Raw genomic sequence first — 24,093 nt, 5'->3', positions numbered from 1 at the left:
AAGAGGTTCAGAGTTTCAGTTTGTGATGATGGAAAAGTTCTGGAGATGGATGGTGGTGATGTTTGCACAACAATATGAATGTACGTAATGTTACTAAACTGTACACCTAAAAATGGCTAAAATGGTAAATTTCATGATATGTCTATTTTATCACAATTTTAAAAAATTAACAAGAAAGAGGATGTGGGGAGAGAGATAATGAGATGTTTCTGGAGAATGGTGAACGCATAGGTATGACCAAAACTTTAGATGTGGGTTAGAGACTGACCAGCTAAATTTAGTCCAGTTAATGAAGTTTTGTACCTAAGGAGGTGGGACTTTACATCAGGTGTAATGGAAAGTTAACAGAGGTTTGAAGCAGGCAAGAACCAAGGTATTTTAGGAAAGTTTTAGCTTTCAGAAGCTGAAAAGGCTCTGAGGAGGTGAAAGCTAAGGAAGAGGCTCCTACAGTAGCCTCTGTATCAGATTTGATGAGAGCTGGAACTTGCCACGGAGATGAGGAGGTGGGAGCGTCAAGAGATGAAGCTGAATTGACAGGGACATATGTCTATAGGATTAAGTGTGAAGTTGAGGGATCATGGGAAGCTGAGGATGCATCCGAGCCTTCTGGCTTGGGGGACCGAGTGGACAGTGGGAACAACCACTAACTTAAGGATTTCAGGGAGAAGAGTGTGTTTTGTGGGGAAGAATACACATTTGATTTAAGACCTGTATAAGTTTAAAATGCACTTGTATTTAGTGCCATGTGATTATGTAATGTCTTTGGTCTCCGTTTCTTTCACTGTGCTGTTCTTGTCTCTAAAGCTAGTTTTAAGCACACAGATCTGGTGCATTCATTCATTAATTCATCTGTTCATTCATTCAAGAAGCATTTATTGAGCACATTTGCATTGATTATTCATTTATTCAACCTTCACCTCTGTTCTGGCCCAATACCAAGAATAGGCAGTAAATCTGGGCATGGAATACAGTTATTCTGCCATTAGGTTTTTTCCACTGTACAATAGCTTCCTCTTACTAAAGAAAGCAAGCAAGGTATACAACAGGCCCTCTCTATGCTCAGATCTCATTTAAATTTTCCCAATAACCCTATGAGACAAGTACTGTTATAATTTTTCAGGGAGGGAACGATTATAAAGGGACAATAGGAGATATGGGGGATGATGGATATTTTCATTGTGATTGCAATAATCGTTTAACTGGTATATATATATATATATATATATATATATATATATATATATATACAAGTCAAAACTTACCAAATTATACACTTTAAATTTGTAAAGCTCATTGCATGATAATTATACCACAATAAAGCTGTTTTATAGAATTTTTGGTCAATAACTACAAAGTAACTTTCGATAAGGTGTCATTTGCTGAGAAGTCAATAATTTAGTTATAAATGACAAACAAAAAACCTGTCCCTCTGTGTTTGTACCCCTTAGACCTCTGTTTCTCATTTTCTTGGTAGCCAGTTTCCCCCCGTACTTTCTTCTCCAGAATGGCTTTGGTTCAAATAGAGCTGAGTTTTTTGTTTGTTTGTTTCAGGTGTAATTTACAGAGGTCAAATTTACCCTTTTTAGTGTACAGTCCTGTGTGTTTTGACAAACACATACATGTGTGTAACCACCACCACAATCAAGATAGAAAGCAGCCTTTCGGCCGGAACTGCCATCTTCCCGTAATTCACCAAAATGACCAACACAAATGGAAAGAGGAGGGGCACCCACTACATGTTCTCTAGGCCTTTTAGAAAACATGGAGTTGTTCCTTTGGCCACATACATGTGAATCTACAAAAAAGGTGATATTGTAGATATCAAGGGAATGGGCACTATTCAAAAAGGAATGCCCCACAAATGTTACCATGGCAAAACTGGAAGAGTCTACAGTGTTACCCAGCATGCTGTTGGCATCATTGTAAACAAACAGGGTAAGGGCAAGATTCTTGCCAAGAGTATTAATGTGCGTATCGAGCATATTAAGCACTCTGACAGCTGAGATAGCTTCCTGAAACGGGTGAAGGAAAATGATCAGGAAAAGAAGGAAGCCAAAGAGAAAGGTACCTGGGTTCAGCTGAAGCGCCAGCCTGCTCCATCCAGAGAAGCACACGTCGTGAGAACCAGTGGAAAGGAGCCTGAACTGCTGGAGCCCATTCCCTATGAATTCATGACATGATGGGTGTAAAGAAAATTGAAAGACCTGAACTGTTAAAAAAAAAAAGATAGAAAGCATTTCCGTCCTCCCCCAGATTCCCTTGTGCCCCTTAGACGTCAATCCCCTTTCCTCAACCCCAGCTCCTGGCAGCCTCTGATGTATTCTTTTTCCCTACAGTTTTGCCTTTTCCAAAATGTCGTATAAATGGAATTATACAGTAGGGAGCCCTTGGAGTCTGCTTCTGTCACTTTGCACAGGCTTTCTCCACCTCAACACTGTTGACACTGGGGCCAGATCACACTTTGCTGTGGGGCTGTCCTGGGCACTGTAGGATGTTTAGTAGCGTCCCTGGCCTCCACCCACTAGATGCCAACAGCATCTCCCTCCTAGACTGTCACAAACAAAAATGTCTTCAGATATTGCCAGATGTCCCCTGGGGGTCAAAATCACCCCTGGTTGAGGACCTCTGACCTAGAATAATGCATTTGAGATCACATGTGTTGTTGTATGTAAGTTTCCATCCTTTTTACTTAGATCATCGTAACTACTACCACATACTGTCTGTACAAAATAGGACCATGCAGAAGGAACTGGAAAGAACCGAACACAGACCCAAACCACGGTTGGAATAGGCCTCTCTGGGATGAGGAATGAGCTGGTATGGAGATAGAAGTTTCATTTTCCTCTGAAAGCATTTTTTTCTTGCAGACAGAGACTTGAAATATGGTAGTCAACTGCTCTCAATCCAAATGGGAGGTTTCACCTAAAATATCTACCGTTACCGAACTTCCCAGAACGTAGCCACACTCAGGAGTGGACAACTGAAAAGACGGCAGGAGTGACTGTGAGGGCCGGTGCCCTGACCCACGGGCAGGATGGGCAAATCTCTCCATCTCTTGGAATCTCATGTATCAAACAAGGATTATGGCCAGTGGGACGGTTAGCGCTGCAATGAGGAAGTGCTGGGAAGTGAAGAAAGCAAGCAAGTTCCCTCTTCTCCAAGTGGCTGGGCGGACACAGCCATCTCACCACTCTGGTTTCCACTGTTTGCTTGTTGGCTCACTCGTGCATACTTTATGCTGTCTGTCCGCTAACAGCCTGTACCCACTTAATTGCCTGTGACCACACATCTGCTATGGTGGTGAGCGGCCGTCAATGCACTTAAGGGGTGGGAAGGGCTTTCGGCAGGGAAATGCTCTCCAAAATTCTGGAGCAGGGACTGGAGAGCAAAAAATGCCCTGTGCTTGGCCAGACATAGAGCCTTTGAGATCTGTGCTGATTGGATGGGGGCACTGAGGTTTCTGTTTGGAAGAAAAACACTTCTAGGGAAAGCACGAGTGGAATCAGCCTTTGCATTTCTCAAGAACACTGTTTATAATAATAGCAATCCCATGATTTTGCAAAGCTGCATTTGTTGACTGAGTTAAGTAAATAAATGAACAAATTTCGTATACAGCTGTCCCAAGGCAAAAGTGAGAAACAGATAAAGCTGGTCATGGGTGCTTCCAGATCCTATGTTCAGCTCTTTTTTTTTTGCTTTTTAATAAATTCAACAAATATTTAATGAGCAACTCCTAGGCTCCAGGCGCTGTGCTGTGAGGTAAGAAGTGGTATATGTTTAAAGTCATCACATGGTACACTTTAAATCTATTACAATTTTATTTGTCAATCATACCTTGGTAAAGCTGGAGAAAACAGTGTGAGAATGATAAAACACAGCCTTCACCCTCAAGTAGCTCACTGTTGTGTCCTGTGACAGCTGGGAACAGCTGGATTACTGTGTGATGCACAAACAATGGAAGCAAAGAGGTGGCCTGTGCTCTTCACCATCACGCTCTGCTTTCTCATGGCGCGTGGGCGAGACTGTTTCTCAGATGCTAGATCCCAGATGAATTCATTCGACAAATATTATGTGTCGGACACTGTTCTTGGCACTGGGTGGATAGCAGTGGACAGAAAAGGATTCAAAAAATCTCTGTCCTCAGGGGTCTCATGGGGTGAGGCCCACAGTACAAAAGTAATTAGGTAAATGGTAGAGTAGATTTTACAGAGAAACATAAGGCAAGCAAGGGAAACAGGCAGTGCGGGGGACTAGGCTGCACTTTTCACTGGGGTAGTCAGGGAAGGCCTCGTATTTGAACAAACACCAGAAAGAGTTGAAAGGGCAGATATCTCTGGAAAGAACATTCCAAGCAGAGAAATTAGCAAGTTCAAAGGTCCTGGGGTAGAAGCATAGCATTTGAGGGCTAGTCGACAGCAAGGCCAATGTAAGCATAGAGTAAGCTGGGAGGAAAGCAGGAGACAAGGTCCAGGTGCAGAGCCACGTGTGGAGGGCTGAGGGTTATGGTGAAGACTTTGGTTTCTACTCTGCGTTGTGATAGTATGTGCTATAGTTTGAACATTTGTGTCCACCCCTGCCTGCCCCCCGCCCCCAGTCTTCAGATCCATATTGCTGCTAAGATTCTACAGGGTTGGCCTGCCTGGGCTGAGTCTCATGTTGACATCACCCAAACTCCCAGCTACGACGCAGCTTTGCATGCCCATGGAAAATTCCTTTCCCAAGGCTGTGGCCAGTGCCAAAGTTTGTGTTCTCAACCACAGTGCTAAGTGGCCTCCAGATCCTGGGCTATATCACCTCCAGGGTCAATCCTCCAGCACGCTCATCTTACAACAACAGCAGTCCTTGGAAGACCATACAGGAGCATAAAATAGCACACTGATTGTGATGATTTTTAGATAAACTCAATCTTGGCACCGCTCAACATGAAGTGGCACTCTTTGGTCCTCAAAGGTACTAGGAACCTTGGAAATAAATAACCACTTGTTCCAGTCTCTTAGGGAAAATAAAACATGGTGCCAAGACAGGAATAAAATGTCATTTATATATGTTGAGAGGCAACATGGTAGGAGAAGGGCATGGGCTTTGGTGTTAGATGGACCTGACTCACCATCCTGACCTTATTGCTTATTTGCTGTGCAAGCTGGGGCCAGAGACAAAAGCTCTGCGTCCAGCAATTTTCTTACTTGGAAATGAAAACAGGGCCTCCTTGCAGGGTTGTCACATGAGTAAAGAAATGAAGTATAGGGTATATGACACATTAACGCTGGACGCGCAGGATCAGCGGCCATGGCTCACGGGCCCAGCCGCTTCGCGGCATGTGGGATCTTCCCGGACCGGGGCACGAACCCGCGTCCCCTGCATCGGCAGGCGGACTCTCAACCACTGTGCCACCAGGGAAGCCCAAAGATACTTCTATTATTCCTTGAGCACCCTTGCAGAGGCTGGGGTAGTACAGGGTGAGCAGCGCCGTGCGTGTGTGTGCAGGTGTGTGTGCGCGGGTGTAGTCCCGGCCTGAACCTATCTGAATTCATCCAGGTAAGACTGGCTGTGTCTGGTAAAGAAGTGGGTGAACTTCCAGGAGTGGGTTTGTGGGAAGATATTTGGGTAGAAGGAGAATAAGGGCACAGTTTTGTCAGGTGTTCCTAAGTGGGGACGGGAGAGTCAGCCTTGGACATTGTTGCCTGACCTGGTCCCAGAGATGTGAGTTTGAGGAGGGGCTGCCGGAAGACACCAGCTGAGTTATATTTATGAGATTCTAAGCCCCCCTGCTGTTGCTCATCCCCAGGGTGCCTCATGGACCCTTGTTTGGCTCTCTCCTCCTTCATCATGAGTATAACCAATTCCATTCGCTGTGGAAACTAAAAGCGTCGTGTCTGTTTTCCTGCTTAGAGTCCATAGCTACACCGCCATCTTTCCCATAGGCTGGGGAAGGCTAAGGAATCTCCAGTTGTATCTACTTGGATATATATGTAAATATGGAGGAAGAGGATGTTATAAAATTTTATGAGATGCTAAAAATGACCCTCACTTGAGTTATTCGATTCTTACTAAGACAAGCGTCTCCCTACTCCAACATCCCCAGGAAATAGCAGGCTTGCTCCAAAAACCCAACAAGATCATTCTCTGGTCTTTCTTCCCTCAGCTTGAGCTCATCTGGACTCTGACTCACACGGTTTGCATCCCACTGAGGTTAGGGTGTTCGATTCCATTTCAGATTTACTTCCTTCTTGAGGGTAGACAGTTACAGTAATGGCTCCCAATGGAGCCAGGGGTCCCTCCCTGTATCCACACCCTGGTGTCGTCTCCTCCCACATGGACTCAGAGCTTGGCCATGCGACTTGCTTTTGCTAATGGGACAGCAAATGTAACACAAGCGGAGACTGGAAAGTGATTGTGAGTTGAGTCTTTCTCTCTCTCCTGCTGCTTTTGGAACCTAGCCACCGTGTGGAGAAGCCAAGGTTGGTTTCTGGAGACATGCAGCCCAGCTAAGAGGCCGCATCCATGCCTAGATAAGTGAGGAAGGCCATCTTAGACTACCCAACCCCATTATGAGCTGCCAGATGGTAGCAGCCAGATGACCCCAGGTGAGATGACTAGAAGAACCACACTGCTGAGCCTAACCAAACTGCTGACCTCCAGAACCATGCATAGATAACATGGTGGTTGTTTCCAACCACTGAGTTTGGGGATGGAATGTTACTCAGCAAAGGCTAAGTCACACAATTTTCTTTCTGCCTTTTGTACTTTTCTACCAACTTAATAGCACTTTCATTCTGTCCACCACCCTTCTGGAAGACAGTGCCTTCTGCCCCTCACAGGCACCTCAGCTGACCTTTCACCAAAGGGAAACTCATCCTGCACCCAGAAGCATGGGTTCCGTCAGCAAAGGTCCAATGGCTGTCGCTGTACTGCTTCCCCTTAAGAGTTAAGCCCTGACTTCACTGCATGCAAAGTTTCCTCTAAATTTTTTCTTTTTGGAAAAAAAATGTGGTTTTGCTTCCAAATGATGTTCCAAACGTATCTGGCTCACCAAGGAGTAATCCGTCAGCTGGAAAACGCAGCGATGCTGCTATTTTAGTATGGCACCAGGCCTCTGGCTTCTTGCTTCTGCCAGGGCTGCCGATGCTTCTTTATGGAAAACTAAATCAACCGCCTGAGATCCAGAGACTTGTCCCAAAGGGGTATTTCAGAAAGGAGAGGCCCTCTGCCTTCTTTCCATTCTGCCTCTTTCTACCCAACTCCTAGCTCCTCCAGGCAAAATGGGTCTTCTTCCCTTGGGGCAACCGAACTTCTAAACTGCTTAAGTGGAGGCCCATCTGTTGTCCCTGACCCTTTGGCTTCTCCCCACACTCACCCTAATTGTTCTCTGATGAAGGCTAAACGTAAGCCTGTGTAACACTCCAAAAATGCACGGCTGGCCGAACCCAACATTACCAAGAGAGACAGCTATGAGAAAACAATATGCCTGTTTGCTCGACCTCCCTTTCTGCAGGCAGACTGGAAACTTTCCCACCCTCCGAGGGCAGAGGTGCTTTGCTAATCCTGCCAAGTGTCAAAAGGCACGGCGTTTGAACAGCTTCGTCAGGCTAGTGCTGTTGAGCAGACTGTCCCCTGGTAGAAACTCCTGTGTATTCCGTGCAGAAAGCATCTGCCCTGGACCCAGTAAAGGGCGCAGTTTAAGGAGGGGTCACTTCTTATGGAACTAGTTGCCTTTTCTCAGGCACTGCTCTTCCCTGAAAGAGATTAGCTGGGCAAAGGTCACTGAGGAGAAGCAGCTGCTCAGAGGTCACCTCAGGTACTGGGAATGACTCATCGACCACAGAGAAAGGGACTGGGGCTTGGAGTGAGACCAGTAGGATCCGGGCCCAGCCTAGTGGTCTAAATGTCAGCTGTGACCCGGGAAATGCACTCGGGATCCAAGCTTCCTAGGCCTCACTAATCTGGGTCAGAGAAGGCTCACGATGACAGTAAGGGATCTGGCCCCCCTTGCTTCTCTCCCTCCACCCAGAAGGTCCAGGAGCGTTCCCTTCTGTCTCACGTCTTCAGGGGAGCTTTCCTTGCCACCACTCCCAGCCTGATCATCCCTGGAATCTGCTTATCTATCTCTCCCTCCTTTGTGCCCCTGCTGTGTCCTGGACATTTTCCTGTAGAGAACTTCTACACTTGATTACGTTTACTGGTTTTCAGGATTTGCTCCTTCTAATGGACTCATGCCTCCTGCAGAGAGGGGATGTGTTGTATTTACTCCATATTCCCAGCTGCCAGCCCAACGCGGCACTCAGCACTGAGGGGATGAGTGGTCCTTTGCATTTTCCATTGAACTCAGAGAAGCCGGCCCACCCGAGGTCACCCAGCAGCCGAGCGCCTGAGCCTGGATTTAGACCCAGGTTTGTCCTAATCTAAAACCTGTGCTCTTACGGTGCTCCACTGGCCTCCCCAGGCAGTAATCCCTACCCGCCCCCCCACCATGAGCACCCTTACACGCACACAGTGGTCACAGGAGAGCATGGGCAGAATTACAGCTTGTCGGAGATGAAAATGATTTAAGACACCATGGAAACCAGCTCAATTATTTAACACACTAGGAAACTGAGATTAAAGAAATTAAATTATTTGTGTGAGTTGATACGCTTTGGACCTACTTTAAAATTTGGTCTAGGGCTATTCCTGTCAATAATCATGTTCCATTTAATTTAACCCAGAGCCCCGTGGAAGATACATGACTGAGTGACAGACAGTTCCTGCCTTCGGAGAGATTTCAGTGTAGTTGGGAGAGAAATAGAAACTTAGCTATAAATACAGGGCAGGACACGAGGGGTTCGAAGCGGTTCAGGCCCTCAGAGGAGGCAGAACTCTCGCACTGACTTAGCAGAGTCAGGAAAGACTTCGCACAGGAAATGATATTGAGATGAGCCTTGGCAAAGGGCTAGATGATGGACAGCTAGGGCAGGGGGCCCAGCACGTGCAATGGCACGGAGATGGGAAAGTGCACCCTGTGCACCTGAGGAATGGTAACATGCAAATGGTAAGTCTGCCAAGCTCTGGGCTTTACCTACAGGTGCAGGACGGTAGGTGAGGCTGCAGGGGGAACTGGGGCATGCTTCTGGGTGATGAGGGCAGATAGGAAACTAAAGCACCTCCAGCTGGTATCTGGGAGGAGAGCTGCTGCTGACAAGCCCCTTCGGGGAAGTGAGCAGAAGGGACAGAGACCTGGGGGTTTAACAGGACAGTAAGAGCAAGAGAAAAGCTAAGTAATTGAGACCCAATGAGAGCAGAGTTCTTTAGGCTACAAGAGAGGGGAAGAGGGATACCATTTTAAGGCAGTAACATGGCGTTTCTCTTCTGTTTCCCACTCTCCCGGTTTCACCCTAGATATCCATTTGCTTATAGGAGGAGGGAGGACTGTGTGTGCAGTAAGGAGGGGGGAGGGGGAGGGGGGGAGAGGACGTAGGGGTGGGGAGGGAAATCTGTGTGCAGATTCTTACTGATTACAGAAGGAATTCCAGAGAGAGACCCAGGTACTGGGACTTTGGTCATTCAGAATAGGATTATGCAGAAAGTTCCAGGCTTAAGAACCAGACCATTATCTCAAGAAGGGATTTTCCAGATTCTTCTTCCTCTCTTAGTACATCAGGAGAAAGCCTACTACATATAAGATAGATAACCACCAAGGACCTACTGTATAGCGCAGGGGATTCTATTCAGTATTCTGTGATAACCTATAGGAGAAAATGATCTAAAGAAGAATGAAGATATGTATATGTATAGCTGAAAGGAAAAAAAAGAAAGAAAGAAAGCCTGAAGCTTGGAGTTCTCCCATATACACAGTAAGATGCCAACGCCCGTCATTTAGGCCTCGTGGGAGTCAGAAAGGAGGGGACAGAAGTATTAGAAGAGCCCACCCTTTCTCTCTACCTGAGAATCTTAAAAAAAGAGGAGGAAGTAAACAGACTGAGAAGACCCAGGCCATCAGCAGAAACGCCCTGCCTGTCCCCACCTCTGGGCCTACAGAGGGAGGGTGTTAGAGAAGTTAGTGTCACCCTTGGGACCTTGGGAGGAAGCCACTGCATATGCCGCCCCATTAGAACCCAGGGAACAGTCACAGAAAAGGAGCTCTGCATGGTCAGCATGAGTGAGGCCTGAAGTTCAGCTTCCCTGGACCACCCTCAGTCTCATGGGGGGGGCAGATGCAGAGCTGGGAGCCAATGGGCCCACCGAGGGGGCCTTCTGTTTGGAGACAAGGTGACCTCTCAGCTAACAGAGTGGAGAGAGCTGGGCCTGCAGCCCAACTGAGACCGAGACACCAAATCGTCGCTGGGAGCACTACCTGGGCTGGAAGAATGGGTAACACCTTGAGTACTGGGGGCCAGGAGGTCAAATATGACCCAACCGGAAAAAAAAAAAAAAAAGGCTCCCTGAAGACCAGTGGGCAGCACACATCCGGGGGCCTTCATGAGAATGAAGAACTCACTGCCCCTGGTGCCATGAGGGGAGAAAGCCCCCCTCGCCCCATACTCTGGGGCCTCTAGTGTGGGGAGACAGAGGGAGCCGCGGCTATCAAAGACACAGAGTGTTTTTCCTGAAGGCCAAACATTATCCGAAGGGTTTGAAATATCAGCTCAAAGTTTAACTGGATTGACATTTAGTTTTTCCTCCCCATCCCACTAACTAGTGGGTGTGGCTCAGAGGAAAAAGACCAGATTAGTTCTAAGCAAAATAATGCTACTCTGTTTACCCTTCACATCTGATATGTGGTGTGAGTTATATTTGTGCAACTGGCTACTCTGAGCCTCAGGACATCACCGGGCCTGGCGAGTAGCCAGCAAGCCTGTGAAGACCAGCCCAGGCCCCTCTTACAAGGTGGGCTCTGCACGGGCCTTCCTGGCAGAGCTGCAGGCCACCTGGCTCACATCACACAGTACAGCAGGGCCTGGTGGACAGTGGCCCAAGCAAGAGGTGGGTGGGGTCTCTGCTTCATAAGGTGGGAACCAGGACTGGGGCTGGCCCCACGGGAGGGGAGGAGGGAGCTACGCAGTAGTGGGCGCTAATAAGGAGAAGAAAACAGAAGGGAAGTAAGATGCAGGAAGGAGCCTTAGGAAGATGAGAAGTGAAGACTTGATGTCCGTGAGAGGACCCAAAGCTGGGCCAGGATCTTTGCCCCACGCCCGGAAGGTGGAAAATGGCCCACCGCGGGGCTGGGAAGCCGGAGTGCCCTGCAGGGATGGGCTGGGAGATTGTGGGGAGAATCTCCAGTCTGAGCTTCCGTGGACAGAGCGGGGCAGAGAGAGCTGGGGGAGAGATGCAGAAGAAGGTGGACACCAGTGACCCTGATTACTGAGCGCTCTGCACACAGTCAGGGGCACAGCTTCGGGAGGTTGCCCTCAAGGGGCAGAGGCCCAGGAGGAACGCTCAGGCCCGTGCGGGCGCAGCAGAGGCAGCGGGCCGGCCGGCGGGGGGCGTCTGGGGGTGCCGAGGGGCGCTGCCCCGGCCTGGCCCGGTCCACGGTTGCCCCCGTCCACCTGCGGGAAGCAGCGGCTTTCCTCCACAGCCCGCCGGCCTGGGAGCTCGGCTTTCGCGGGGCGCTGCTGCCCCCTCCCGGGTGCGCTCGCAGGCCCTGGGCGCCGCGGGAGCTGCTTCGCCGCCAGGAACCTCAGGGCTGGGGCGGGGCCTGTGGGCCGCTTCCCGCGGCGATTCCCTCCCCGGTGTCCGACTCCGCTGCTCAAGCCCGGCCCCTCTAACGCATCTGCCTTGGAAATCACTTCAGTCCATCCTCCGTCTCGGGCCGCATCCCCGTGTCTTCTCTGGCAGCTCCACTGTCTTGTCCCTCGCACGGTGGAGCTCGGTGATGAAGGTGCCACCGTGGGCTCACACAGGCATCCGGGCCCCAGGCCGTCCTCGAGCCCCTGAATCTCAGGTGCTCCCGGGGCGGAACAGGGTCCCAGGGAGGATGCTTGTCAAGGGGCTGGTGGCACCGGTCCTCCCACAGGGGAAGTTCAGGTGACTAGTGTCCACTTTCTTCTCTGTCTCCCTGCACCCCTCTCTCTCTGCCCTCCTCTGTCCACAGAAGCTCAGACTGGAGATTCTCCTCACAATCTCCCAGCCCATCCCTGCAGGGCATTCTGGCTTCCCAGCCCCGCAGTGCGCCATTTTCCACCCTCTGGGCATGGGGCAAAGACCCTGGCCCAGCTTTGGGTCCTATCACGGACATCAAGCCCGCACTTCTCATCTTCCTAAGGCTCCTTCTAGCATCTTACTTTCCTTGCATTTTTCTTCTCTTTATTAGTTCCTACTGCAGCATAACTCTTTCTTCACCTTCACGCAAACCCTGTCCCCGATCGTTAACTCTCCTTTGACCACACTCTGCCTTCCAGCCCCATCATCGCCCTGAGTTCTGATGGCCCCGCTGACCCTCAGTTAACAACCCTGGGGCCCCAGTGACTTCTCTGCTGCTCAACCCCAAGCCCAATTCTCAGACCTTGTTTGATAACTCTGCCACACTTAGGACTACTGACGCTTCTTTCTGCAAACTTTCTCTCCCTTGAATTTTCTGGGACGCTCCCTCTGCTTTTCCTATGACCTTGAACCCAGTCCTCTTCAGTTTCCTTGATGACTCCTTTTTGTCCACCGGCACCAGCCACAGGGCTCCTCCCTCTTGGCCTTCTTCTCTTTTCATTCTACCCACTCACCTGTGGGCTGTGATCTCATCCCCCATCCCGGCTCCAGCTCAGATCCTTGCCTGGCTCCACACCTACCCACGCGGGTGAACACTGGTCATCTCCATGTGGACAGCCAGAGAGAGCACCAACTCTGCAGATCCGAAACTGGAATCATTGTCTGTATCCCCAGATTGGTTCTTCCACAGAAGTCTTTTTAATTCCTTTCTCTCTCTTACTCACCCCTCCTACCATCCAACTGGTGTCAGCATTCTGTTGATTCCATCTTATTCTACATTATTGCCTAGAATCTGTCTTTCACTGCCACAGACTCAGCAACAATTTAGTGGGTGCCAGGTACTTCTCTAAGCATTGTGCATGCATGGCCTCATTGAATTCTCTTAACAATCTCATGGAGATAGGAAGGGACTGAGGCATTGAAAAGTCATCTGCTCAGGGTCATATAGCTAATAAGTAACAAAGCCCAGATGGGACGCCAAGTCTTGCTGAGAGTGAGCACTTGCTTTTTTTTTAGCACTGTTGTATTGCATTATTTCAGGATCATTTCATTCGTTGCAGAGATTGTCACATCAACTCTCTTACTAGTTTTCCTGACTTCATTCTTTCCCCTCCTTTAAGTGTAGCTATCAAACCCTAACTTGCTTCCTAAAACTGAAATTCAATACCGAGACTCTCCTCAAATCTTTTCAGTGGCCTCTGCTACTCTTAAGCTAAAATCTGTACTCTGGGGCCTCCTCCTACCCTTTTACCCAATTCTTTCCTACTTATTCTTCATAATCTGCAGCATATTGTCCCTGGATCTCCAAGAGTGTATCAGGTGATTTATTAGTTAGGACTACATGCAGCTATAATATGTAACAGACACCCCCATTAATGGCTTAAATGAGATAGTTAATGCCTCCCTCTTAAAGAGTTTGGAGTAGGCAATTCAGGGTTGGTATGGTGGTTCCACTTTATCACCAATGACCCAGGATCCTTGTGTCTTTCTGCTCCATCATTCCTAACATTCACTTCCCTATTTAATACCTCCTCATGGCTGCAAGATGGCTGCTGCAGCTCTAGTTATCACAGTGATATTCCTAGCAGCAGGAAGGAAGAAGGGTCAAGAGCCAAAGTGTGTGCCTCCCAGGAGGCTAGGCTGTTTTAATAAGTTTTCTCAGAAGCTCTAACCAATGACTTCTGCTTATACATATTTGGTCTCTCAAAAGAGGAATTGGAGAATGTAGTTTTTGAGTTGGGTACATTGGAAACCCTAGTAGTACAAAGGCCCAGTTAGTGAGGAAGAAGAGGAAGCTGGATATGGGATAGACAGCTAGATGTCCCTGCCCAGATTTCCTTTCTCTACATTCCCCTGGCACTCCTGCTTGCATCTGCCATTGCTCTCTCCAAGTTTCAGTGTAGATACCTGCCTATTGATTTGCTTCTCATACCAGTCTGAACACTCAGTACAGAGGATGGCACCTTGCACGCAACAGGTGCTCAGTATAGGTTTGCTGTTGAAGGCCCTTGACACCTAAGGAGAGCACAGGACTCTGGATTGCAGACCCAGTCCTGAATTTGATCATTGTACTATGGTCATGAAAGAGAATGCTGTCATTCTTAGGAAATGAGTGCTGAAGTGTTTAAGGTTGTGTTGTCTGTAACTTACTCTTACATGGCTCGGCAATAATATGTATTATAATTAGATATAGATATTATATATGTATATACAATGTATTGATTAATAGGTAGGTGGATGATAGAGAAAGCAAATAGGGCAAGATTTTAATAATTGGTGAATCGTAGTGGAGATTTATAGGAGTTCATTATTCTATTCTTGCAATTTTTCTACGAATTCTTTTTACAAAAATGAGCAGTTAAAAGCGCCACAAAGACTATATTTTCAGGGATCATTTCTACAGTTGATTATTAGAGGAGTTTCTCTGAACATGTCACCACCAGTATTATCTTGAAAATAAAAAAAAAAATTAAAAAAAAGAAGAGGATCGCCAAACTCCAGAATGTGGGACTAAGTAAAAGGAGGACCTTGTAAATTGCTTGGTCTATTTTCCCAGAGAGGTGACAGGCCTTTCCTGAGGCACAGGCTTCCCTGGTGTCCTCAGCCATAATGAGAGTTAACTTCTTACATGTGCCTGCAATCCTTGGCACATGCTGTTCCCTCAGCCTGGAACGTTCATTCTTCCCCTTGTTACCTAATGTCTTCTATTCATCCTTCAGGTCTCTGGTCAAGTGCCACTTCCTCAGGGAAGACCTCCCCGACTCTCCTGATTATGTCAGATTCCCCCGTTACAGGCTTCCTGACATCATGTATTTCTCTGCATCAGCTCAGCACAGTTGTACGTTTGTATTGGTTTCATCGACACCTGTCTCCTCTACTCCAGTGACCGTTAGTGACAGGTCAGCCTCACACAGTGCTTACTGTGTACCAGGCTACCTTCTAAACACTTTATATGCAGTTAACGTCCACTGCAAGTCCCAAATCCACACGTCCAGGTCGATCAGATCTCTCTCCTGAGCTTCCGACCTGTATTCCGTTCTGCGAATTGGTGATGTCCACTTGGATGCTACACAGGCATCTAAAACCTGGCACGTTCACCGTTGAACTCCTTGTCTCCCTCACAGGGCTTCTCCTCCTCCTCCTATTCTGTTTCTATTTCAAGAAACAGCACCATCCACCCAGCTGCTCCCCTCTCCCCACACACCGGGCGCATCTTAGACCCCCCATCCTTCCCCCACCGCCTTCAAAGCTACTTTACTGCCACGTTCTGTTCCTTTACCTCTAAAGGTCTCGGTACATCCACTTCTCTCCTCCTCTGCTCTGATTCCTCTTATTCAAATTGCTGTTTATCATCTCTGCAATGGAATTAAATCAGCTCTTTCTGTCTTTGTTTTACCCCACACCTGAAACCTGAAATCCATTCTCCACACTGTAGCCAGAATTACCTTCTACTGATAAATCATCCAGTTTCACCAGGCCACTCTCCTGCTGAAAATCAGCCCAGCAAACTGATGAGCTAAACTAACTTGGAAATCCATATACCTATGTAAAAACACCTAGAAATTTAAATACATAACTGAGTCTATAAGAAAGAAAGATAAATGTTCTCCTGTCCAAACCAAAAAGGGACACTGAAAACGAGGGCAACTAGCACATGAGTGGTTAGTGCATGTGGTCGGCACGTGCGTTGATGCCGTGGCTGTCCTGGGAGTGATGCTTTGACCTTGAATGGACCCTCTTGGTGAGGGGCTGGCTTTTATCAAGAGATGCAACAAAGTGCAACTTTGGCCTCCATATTTGACTAATATCTGCTCTTCAGCTCTGGCTTTAGCTCTGGCCCTTGGAAATCCAAATATTCACATACCTGCTTCATTGGCATCCTGGCATCCTTGAATCTGTGGATCATCAATGATCATGTGATTGTATCCCCCCATTTACTCACCTATTTCACCAGTTTTTCTATTTATGTCCTTTCTCTTTTCCAGGATCCAATCCAGGATACCGTATTGCATGTAGATGTATTCCATTTTTAGCTACATAGTCTTTAATCACCTCTTCATGTGTGCCTTTGTAATATCATTTTCTAGAGATAGACCAGAAAGACAATACATTTTCCCCTCTAACATGATTAACCAAATTTGTTTCCCATGATTGATCATTTAAATTTTTTGCTTTCAGCTTTACAACTCTTGTTTTGGTAGTGCCACGAAAATATTTAGGATTGTTGTCAACTTTGGGAAAAACTCTACAAAATTTCTTTCACATACGGGTGTAAATATGCAGTATATTTATAATTGTACACACTGTGTTATCAAATATATTCTTAATGGAAGAAAACGTCCATTTTGATTAGATATCGAATAAGAATGAACCCTCTACATTTCTGATGTTAGGAGAATTTTCCACAGACTAGAAAATTATATATGGCTCTATACATCTTAAACCTTGTTTCTCAGCCATCCACATATTTTTGGTGCCGGGCATTGTAGGATTTTTTGCATCTCCATGCAACCTCTGACACTGTGTGCCAGGCAAGGCAGCATTTGGATGGTAGGAGTATTTCTGGAAGACATTCCAAAATCTGTACGCCCCGTAATAACTAAATTATACACGGAAATGACTGCAAACCACCTAACGTATCCCATGCAACCCAGAATAAATGTAGGCAAACTCATCTTCCTCCTACTCAAACCCCAAAAGGCCTATGGTTTTTCCAATGCCACCATCATGAGGAGAAGTTAGAAAATATTATAGGTAATTAATAAAAAAGTTATTTTTCTGGTTTTATGCTGTTTGTCTTATTTGTCAGCTTTCTAAACTCTGTTGAGATTTCTTTTCTTGTCAATATTTACTTTCTTTTTTTTTAAGTGTGCTTTTTTGAAAAAAATTTTTTATTGGAGTATAGTTGATTTACAATGTTGTGTTAGTTTCTGCTGTACAGCAAAGTGAGTCAGTTATACATACACATATTTCCACTCTTTTTTAGATTCTATTCCCATATAGGTCATTACAGAGTACTGAATAGAGTTCCCTGTGCTATTCAGTAGGTTCTTTTCTTTCTTTTTTTGTTTTTATTAATTAATTTTTATTTTTGGCTGCATTGGGTCTTCGTTGCTGCACTCGGACTTTCTCTAGTTGTGGCGAGCGGGGGCTACACTTCGTTGCGGCGCACGGGCTTCTCATTGCGGTGGCTTCTCTTGTTGCGGAGCATGGGCTCTAGGTGCGCGGGCTTCAGTAGTTGTGGCCCGCGGGCTCAGTACTTGTGGCCCGCGGCCTCAGTAGTTGTGGTGCATGGGCTTAGTTGCTCCGCGGCATGTGGGATCTTCCCAGACAACGGCTCGAACCCATGTCCCCTTCATTGGCAGGAGGATTCTTAACCACTGCGCCACCAGGGAAACCCCTCAGTAGGTTCTTATTAGTCATCTATTCTATATATAGTGGTGTGTATGTGTCCGTCCCAATCTCCCAAATTAACCCTCCCCCACATCAATATTTACTTTCATTCTTAGTCTTGTATTTATAGTTGGCATTGTTGCTCTTAAAGAAGGCCCCCACATTGCATAAGCTCCAGGCTCCAAGAAAACTGGATCCACCCTTGACTGAGCGAGTTCACCACTCACAGCCATCAGTGAAGAGCTACCAAAAGACAGTCTTCAGGAAGAAAGGAATTGAACCCAGAAGGAAGAGGTGGGATTTAAGAGTCAATGAAACAGATAAGTATTGATAAATGTTAGTTAAATAATAACAATAGCAATAATACCAGGCCATTCCCCATTGTGCTGGTACACAGCATAAACGCTGTGAAGTGGTCGCCAAGGTCTTGTACGATCTGGTCTTTGTTGGCAGCCATCTTTATCGTGCCTCACTCCCACTCACCACCTACTAGAGAACAGCCCCGACTCTGTACATGTGCACTGGTGCCTCCAGGCATTCTCACATTCTGCTCCTTCTTGCTGGAATACTCTTCCCCTCCCTTCTCAAGGAAGGGACCCCTGACCCTACCAGCCTAGATGAGGGGCCCCTCCGGCCTGCTGCCACACTCACTTGCATTAACTCCTTGCTTGTCTGCACCCGCCACTAGACTGCGGTCTTCCAAGGCAGAGCCAGAACTTGGCTTGCTCCCCACTGAACCCCAGCACCAAGCACACAGCCTGACGCAGGTGGGCCAGCTGCTAAGTAAATGGATAAACAGCAAACTGAGAGTGGAACCAAAGCCTTTTGCTTTTCAGCCCTTGTTGTTTCGCCTAGTGTTAACAGATATTCATATTCACCCACTTTCCTGCCTTAGTAAACACAGTCCAGGGAGAATAGTCCCGTCTCTTTCTGATGACTGTGCCCTTCCTTATGTCACCTTAGGGTACAGCAGATGCTGTAGACACGGCTGGTGCCCCTTCCATAGCCCCTCACCCTACCCCGGAAGTGGTCTCTGGAGACTTCCACGCTGGCCTGGGGCTCTCTCCTCCTGAGGACATCTTCTGGCTGCAAGAGTGGCTTGCACTCTGCTCCAGGGAGCTAGCACACCAGGAGCAGACCCCAACACCAGGGGCAGCTTCCTTGCCCGTCGGTGGGCCGATCGGAGTCATATTGCACGCAGTCTGTCCCAGGGTGCCCGGCGGGACTGAGCTCCAGCTGCCCAGAGCCACCTCCTCTCTCCCTCACGTGCTTCCTGGGCTCACCTCTCTGCTAAACTACTTGCACCCCCATCTTCTAGGACACAGGGCCACTGCCCCAGCGCTGCCTGTCATGGCCCAGCAGTGGAGCGGTAGCAGGTGCAGGAGATGGGGCAGAATTTCGTTTGGCCCCGGGATATAGCTCTAGAAGACAGTGGTTTGGAAAGAAATTCCTGAGATGTGTGAATTTCGATAGAACAAATCTTTCTCCTAAAAGCGTCGGGAGGTTTCAAACTTCAAACACGGAAGCAGGAGAGTCTTAAAAGCAGAAGAGTTTACAGACTCATTCAGAGGGAGAGGAGCTTTGAAAAACCAGATCGTGGTTCACAGAACTTTTGCTGCAGTGACTCAGTATAAAGTGCTTCTCTGGCCAGCACGCCGGCCGGTCTCCTCCATTTAACATGGACAAGCTGAGCAGGGGAGACTGACTCTCAGATTCTTAGGCTGGGTTCTAGCTTCCAAGGAGTTTAGGAAACCTGCTTCTGCCACCTACATAAACTCTTAGTATTTGAAAACAACCAGGACTCCTTGGGCTGTCTCTGTCCTCTGACTTATCCCACAGAGGCAGGGCTACTGGGAAGAAGCCTCCAAGAAGGGACCCTGGAGTGGTCCTCGCCGTCGTCTGGTTTGCATTTTGCTCAAAGGGGAGGGGAAAGGCGACTGCCCAGCGCCTTCAAAGGCTCTTCCCAATGCCTTGGTTATGGGTTCAGCTGACCAGGAGCAATCCGTCTCCGCGGAGTCGCTCCCCTCAGGCAGAGGAACTCAGCCAGGTGCTCGGCAGCTTCCCAGATGGTAAATACCTCTGCATTTCACCGGAGGTGTCAGACCCCAACCCGCGGCAGTGAAAGTGGGAAGGCTTGAAAGCTGAACGGTTTATAGGCAGATAGAGATTCCAAGGGAGAGTCCATCGCTGGACTCCGTTGTCAGGAGAGAAGGCGGCAGACACACAAAGATGTTTCCAGAGAGGACTAAGCGCGCAGATGGTAAAGCTGTCAGCAGAGGCCGCGCCGGAGAGCCACACAATGGGTGCCCTGTAGGCTGTTTGGGGAGCTTCGTGTTTATATGTTTGTGATCCCTGTCCCCCCTGAAACCCCAGGCTGGGGTCTGCTAAGAAAAATAACCTGGTTTGCAACGGCCTTCTTCCAGCTCCACTTGAAAGTTTGAAAAACCCTTGGATAGGAAAATAACCTCAGGGAGCCAAGGCTTTCTGCACTTGGCGAAGCCCTAGACCCAAAATACATATAAGAACACTTTGCTTTGAAAGGCCTGCAGTATTCCTATCTGAGTCATCTGAAAACAAATAAAAAGAGACCTAAACAAACAAACCTAATTGTGCACGGAAACACGGCCAGGTTTCCAGCCTGGCTCCCCCTCTGTTTTCATTAGTCAGAAGCCAATATATGCAGCTTTCCCGGTATCCAGACAAGCAAAATATTAAAAACAAATTGCCGAGGTTTCTCCCCTCCCCTCCCTCCCTCATGGTGCACTGCACAGGCCAAGTTCCCGGCTTCTCTCCGCCTTGGCTTTTGAATCTCTTTCCTTCAGTCTTGATGGACAGCTGCCTGCCCACCAGGCTGCCCGTCATCGACCAGCAACCCCGGGTGACAGTGACACTCATAAACGTCAGCCATTACTGGACGCTCAGATGCAATTTAGAAAGAAATGTCTAGGTGTTGAGACATTATCATTTTTACTAATAGTCAATGCAACTGGTTTGAAAATCAGGCCTGCCGACCTAAATTTGCTTAGTACAGACCTATCCATTGTTCTCCGCCTGCACCCTACCAGCTGCCTTCCTTTTCTCTCCCGTTCTAGTCATTTCACCATTAAGTAGGCATTTTATTATGATGGACATCTCTTGGTTTTGCCCAATCATTGTCCTTTCTGAGAATATCATCTACTTTTTCTTTGGAGAATCAGTCCTCCCCCAAAGCTTAGTCCCTGTAGTTTGGTTGGGGTTTGCCTCACTCACCTTGCTTCGGGAGTGTGTGATCAAGGCCTGGCCAATCAGAGTCACCAAAATTGGTGTAGGGATGGACATATCCCTTTAGGCTATTGAGACAGAAGCCTGAGACTTTTGCAAAGACTATTGGGAACGAAGCACATCTATTTCTCCAGGGTTTTGAAGCTGGCAGAATTCAGTCTGAAGCTGCTGGTGGTCATAATAACACCGTGTGGGAAGAGCTTGTCTGACAAGAAGAGTAGAGCTGAGTGATCGAGAGGGAAAAAAACTCACACAACATCATCTGGATCTAGCCATGACTGAAGACTAATCTACCATGGACTTTTCAGTTATGTGAACAGCTGAAACCCCCATTTTCAGTTGGGTTGTTTCATATTGCAACTGAAAGAGACCTAAAAACACACACGTGCACACACACCTTTCAAAATGCCTTGGGCAATTAAAGTTTTGCATCTTCCAAGTGGACTGTTAAACTCATGTTTTTGTTTCAGGAGATGATATTCTCAAAAGAAAGATCTTTTCCCCCTGAATTTCAGTTTCAGCTAAATGTGGCAGGGGCGTCTAGGAGACAATCTACTTTAGCCCTGAGTCCTATGAGGAAAATTGCCTCTGTCTCTCAGTGTAGTAGGAGATGAATGAATTCTTTCACCTAACTCATTTTTGACACAAAGAATCAAATAATGTAGTAATTACTGAGGAATTTCTTTGCAGTCCTTGGCTTGTTCTGATGGCCAATTCCAGGCATCTTATTCTGTGAGGCCAGGGGGACATCTAAGTGCCAAGATTAGTCTAGATCCAAAGCATGTGAAAACAACAATACATCCCTGCCAAACAGAAACCAAAGTAACCATGACACATAGACAATTTGAGGGGAGCAATTGAAACTATAGGGCCAAGATTCTTTTCCATGTTTCGTATGACATGAATAGGGAGAACTTGGGCCTCTTGTCCCCTCCTGCTAACTATCTAAAAAAGGAACTCATGTTAACTGCTTTAGTCCAGTCTCTAATTAAGAGTGAATATCAGGATGGGGTCGGGGATTGCATGAAGGGGTGTAACAGGGGCCTGAGGAATTAGACTAAGTGATCAGAAGGATGAACACATTTTAAAATAATTAGTTTTAAAATTACTAACTATCTTTCTCGAAGGAGTTTCATTAGAGCTTGGTTCAAATGTCACCTCCTCCAGGAAGCCTTCCTTCATTAGCAAGTATCACTCTTTCCTGTTGCTCTTGCACAAAATTCAAAATGCTTGATATTAGAAACGGTTGTAAGAAGATGGAGAAAATTTTTACTCATAAAAGTCTCCTTGGGGAAAACACCAGAATAAATAATTCAGTAAGTCCTTTGGGATGAGGTAAGGGATAAGATCTGGAAGTGCATGGTTGAGTAGCACAGGATGGTTCCTATCCTGACTTCTAAGGTGGGTGGGTCTAATTTTGCAAATAGAAGAAGAAGAAATATTTTGATGTGGGAGAGCTGAGAGAGAGCTGTGTTGCTTTGCATGACAAAGAGGAATGGCAGTTCAGCAAGAAAATCTGGGAAGAGGGGAAGGGAGCTAGTGAGGCTGCAGGCTGCTCCAGGGAAGTGTTAGGGAGGTAAGAGGATAAAACTTTCCTGGAAGTGAGCAAAAGAGGAGGAGCTTTGAAGAACAGAAACATTTAGATGGGCTGTTTAAGCTGATGGCTGTGATGGGTACCAGGTGCCCCTTTTTTGGTTTCCTCAGTGAAGCTTCCAGTATAATCGCCATTGCTCATAAACACATTTGCCAGATGTGGAACTTTGAAGCGGAAGGACTTCTGTGTGCAGGTTGACACAGGCAAAAGCAGAGAAAACAAATGCAGACAGACATAAATCTAAGTTCAAGTGGACTTCTGGGTTCCATTTACCTGCATGCCTCTCCCAGTGGATGATAAAGCTCCTGGGAAGAAAGGTGGGAGGCATTTGCACTCATTTAAAAATTTTCACTGAGATGAATTAATGACCTAACCTGCAAGGAGACATTTGCCACAAAATCATGGCCTGCGCATCAAAGAAATTTTTGTCAGTGACTTAACTCCTGGGGCTCAAAATATATTGTGACTTTTATTATCATTATGAGCACATGAGTACTAAGGGAAAGACCAGGAAGGTCCTAGTTGCTGGGGCCGGAGCACCAATGGGGCTTTTATTTTATTTTATTTTATGTACATAGGTATAGCAAGGTGAGCTGTGTTGGTATTTCTCCCACACTGACTCTGGACTGGCCTTGTCTAGCCTTGACCAACGGAACATCAGCAAACAGAGGCATGAAAAGTACATTGTGGCTCCTTCCCTTGCAGCTTCCAGAACCCCATGACTGCCATCATGTGAACCAGCCTGGGCTAGCCTGCTGGATGACGGGGGATGCACGCACCAGCCAAGTCACCTCTATCACCCCAGCTGACATTAAGCCAACTGCCCGACATCTGGGGTGGCCATCCTAGGCCATCCAGCCCTGGCAGAGCCAGTCCAGACCAGAAGAGAGACCAGCCATCCCACAGAGTTTCGAGAAAGCTTAAATGTTGTGCTTTCAGCAACTAAGTTTTGGGGATGGTTTATTGCCCAGTAGAAACTAATAGACCATTATCCCATTTTATTGGTTAGGAAACCAAGGCTCAGAGAGACTGAGAAAATGGCCTCAAGTCAAACCTCTAGTTAAATGGTGGAGCTGGGATTTGAACCCAGGTCGGTCTTATGCCAGCCACTAGTTCCTGATCTATGTAGTCCTAAGGCCTCCCTTCATCAGAAGGAGCTTAGTTTCAAGCCCAAGGTAAGAAAGAGCCTGCTCTCCGGCACTGGGGGACCCATGATTAGAAGGGGCCTGATGACAGGGTTCACCTGAGGCTGAAGTGCTGGGTGTTAACCTACCATTCCTGCCTCCAGTGGTTTCCAAACTTGTCCACATGTGGGAATCATAGAGGAGTTTTTAAAAATCCTGAAGCCCAGGCCACACCCCAGATCAAATAAGTCAGACTCTCTGAGGATTAGAGTCAGTATTTTTAAAAAATTAATTAATTTATTTATTTTTGCCTGCATTGGCGCAGGCTCTCTCTGTTTGCTGGGAGCGGGGGCTACTCTTCGTTGCCATGCACGGGCTTCTCATTACAGTGGCTTCTCTTGTTGCGGAGCACGGGCTCTAGGTGCGCGGGCTTCAGTAGTTGCAGCATGCGGGCTCTAGAGCGCAGGCTCAGTAGTTGTGGCGCACGGGCTTAGTTGCTCCGCGGCATGTGGGATCTTCCCGGACCAGGGCTCGAACCCGTGTCCCCTG

The 24,093-nt window shown here is 47.4% G+C and overlaps 1 pseudogene; it reads left to right on the top strand.

The window, feature by feature from the left end:
• The first annotated feature begins 1,694 nt into the window (after positions 1 to 1,694).
• Positions 1,695 to 2,180, top strand: LOC137223135 (large ribosomal subunit protein eL21-like; annotated as a pseudogene).
• The last annotated feature ends 21,913 nt before the right edge of the window (positions 2,181 to 24,093 follow it).

This window comes from Pseudorca crassidens, chromosome 4 (genome assembly GCF_039906515.1).
Source record: "Pseudorca crassidens isolate mPseCra1 chromosome 4, mPseCra1.hap1, whole genome shotgun sequence".
Lineage (NCBI taxonomy): Eukaryota > Metazoa > Chordata > Mammalia > Artiodactyla > Delphinidae > Pseudorca > Pseudorca crassidens.
The sequence above is the reverse complement of the archived record's forward strand: the minus strand, read 5'-3'. Positions and strand labels throughout refer to the sequence as shown.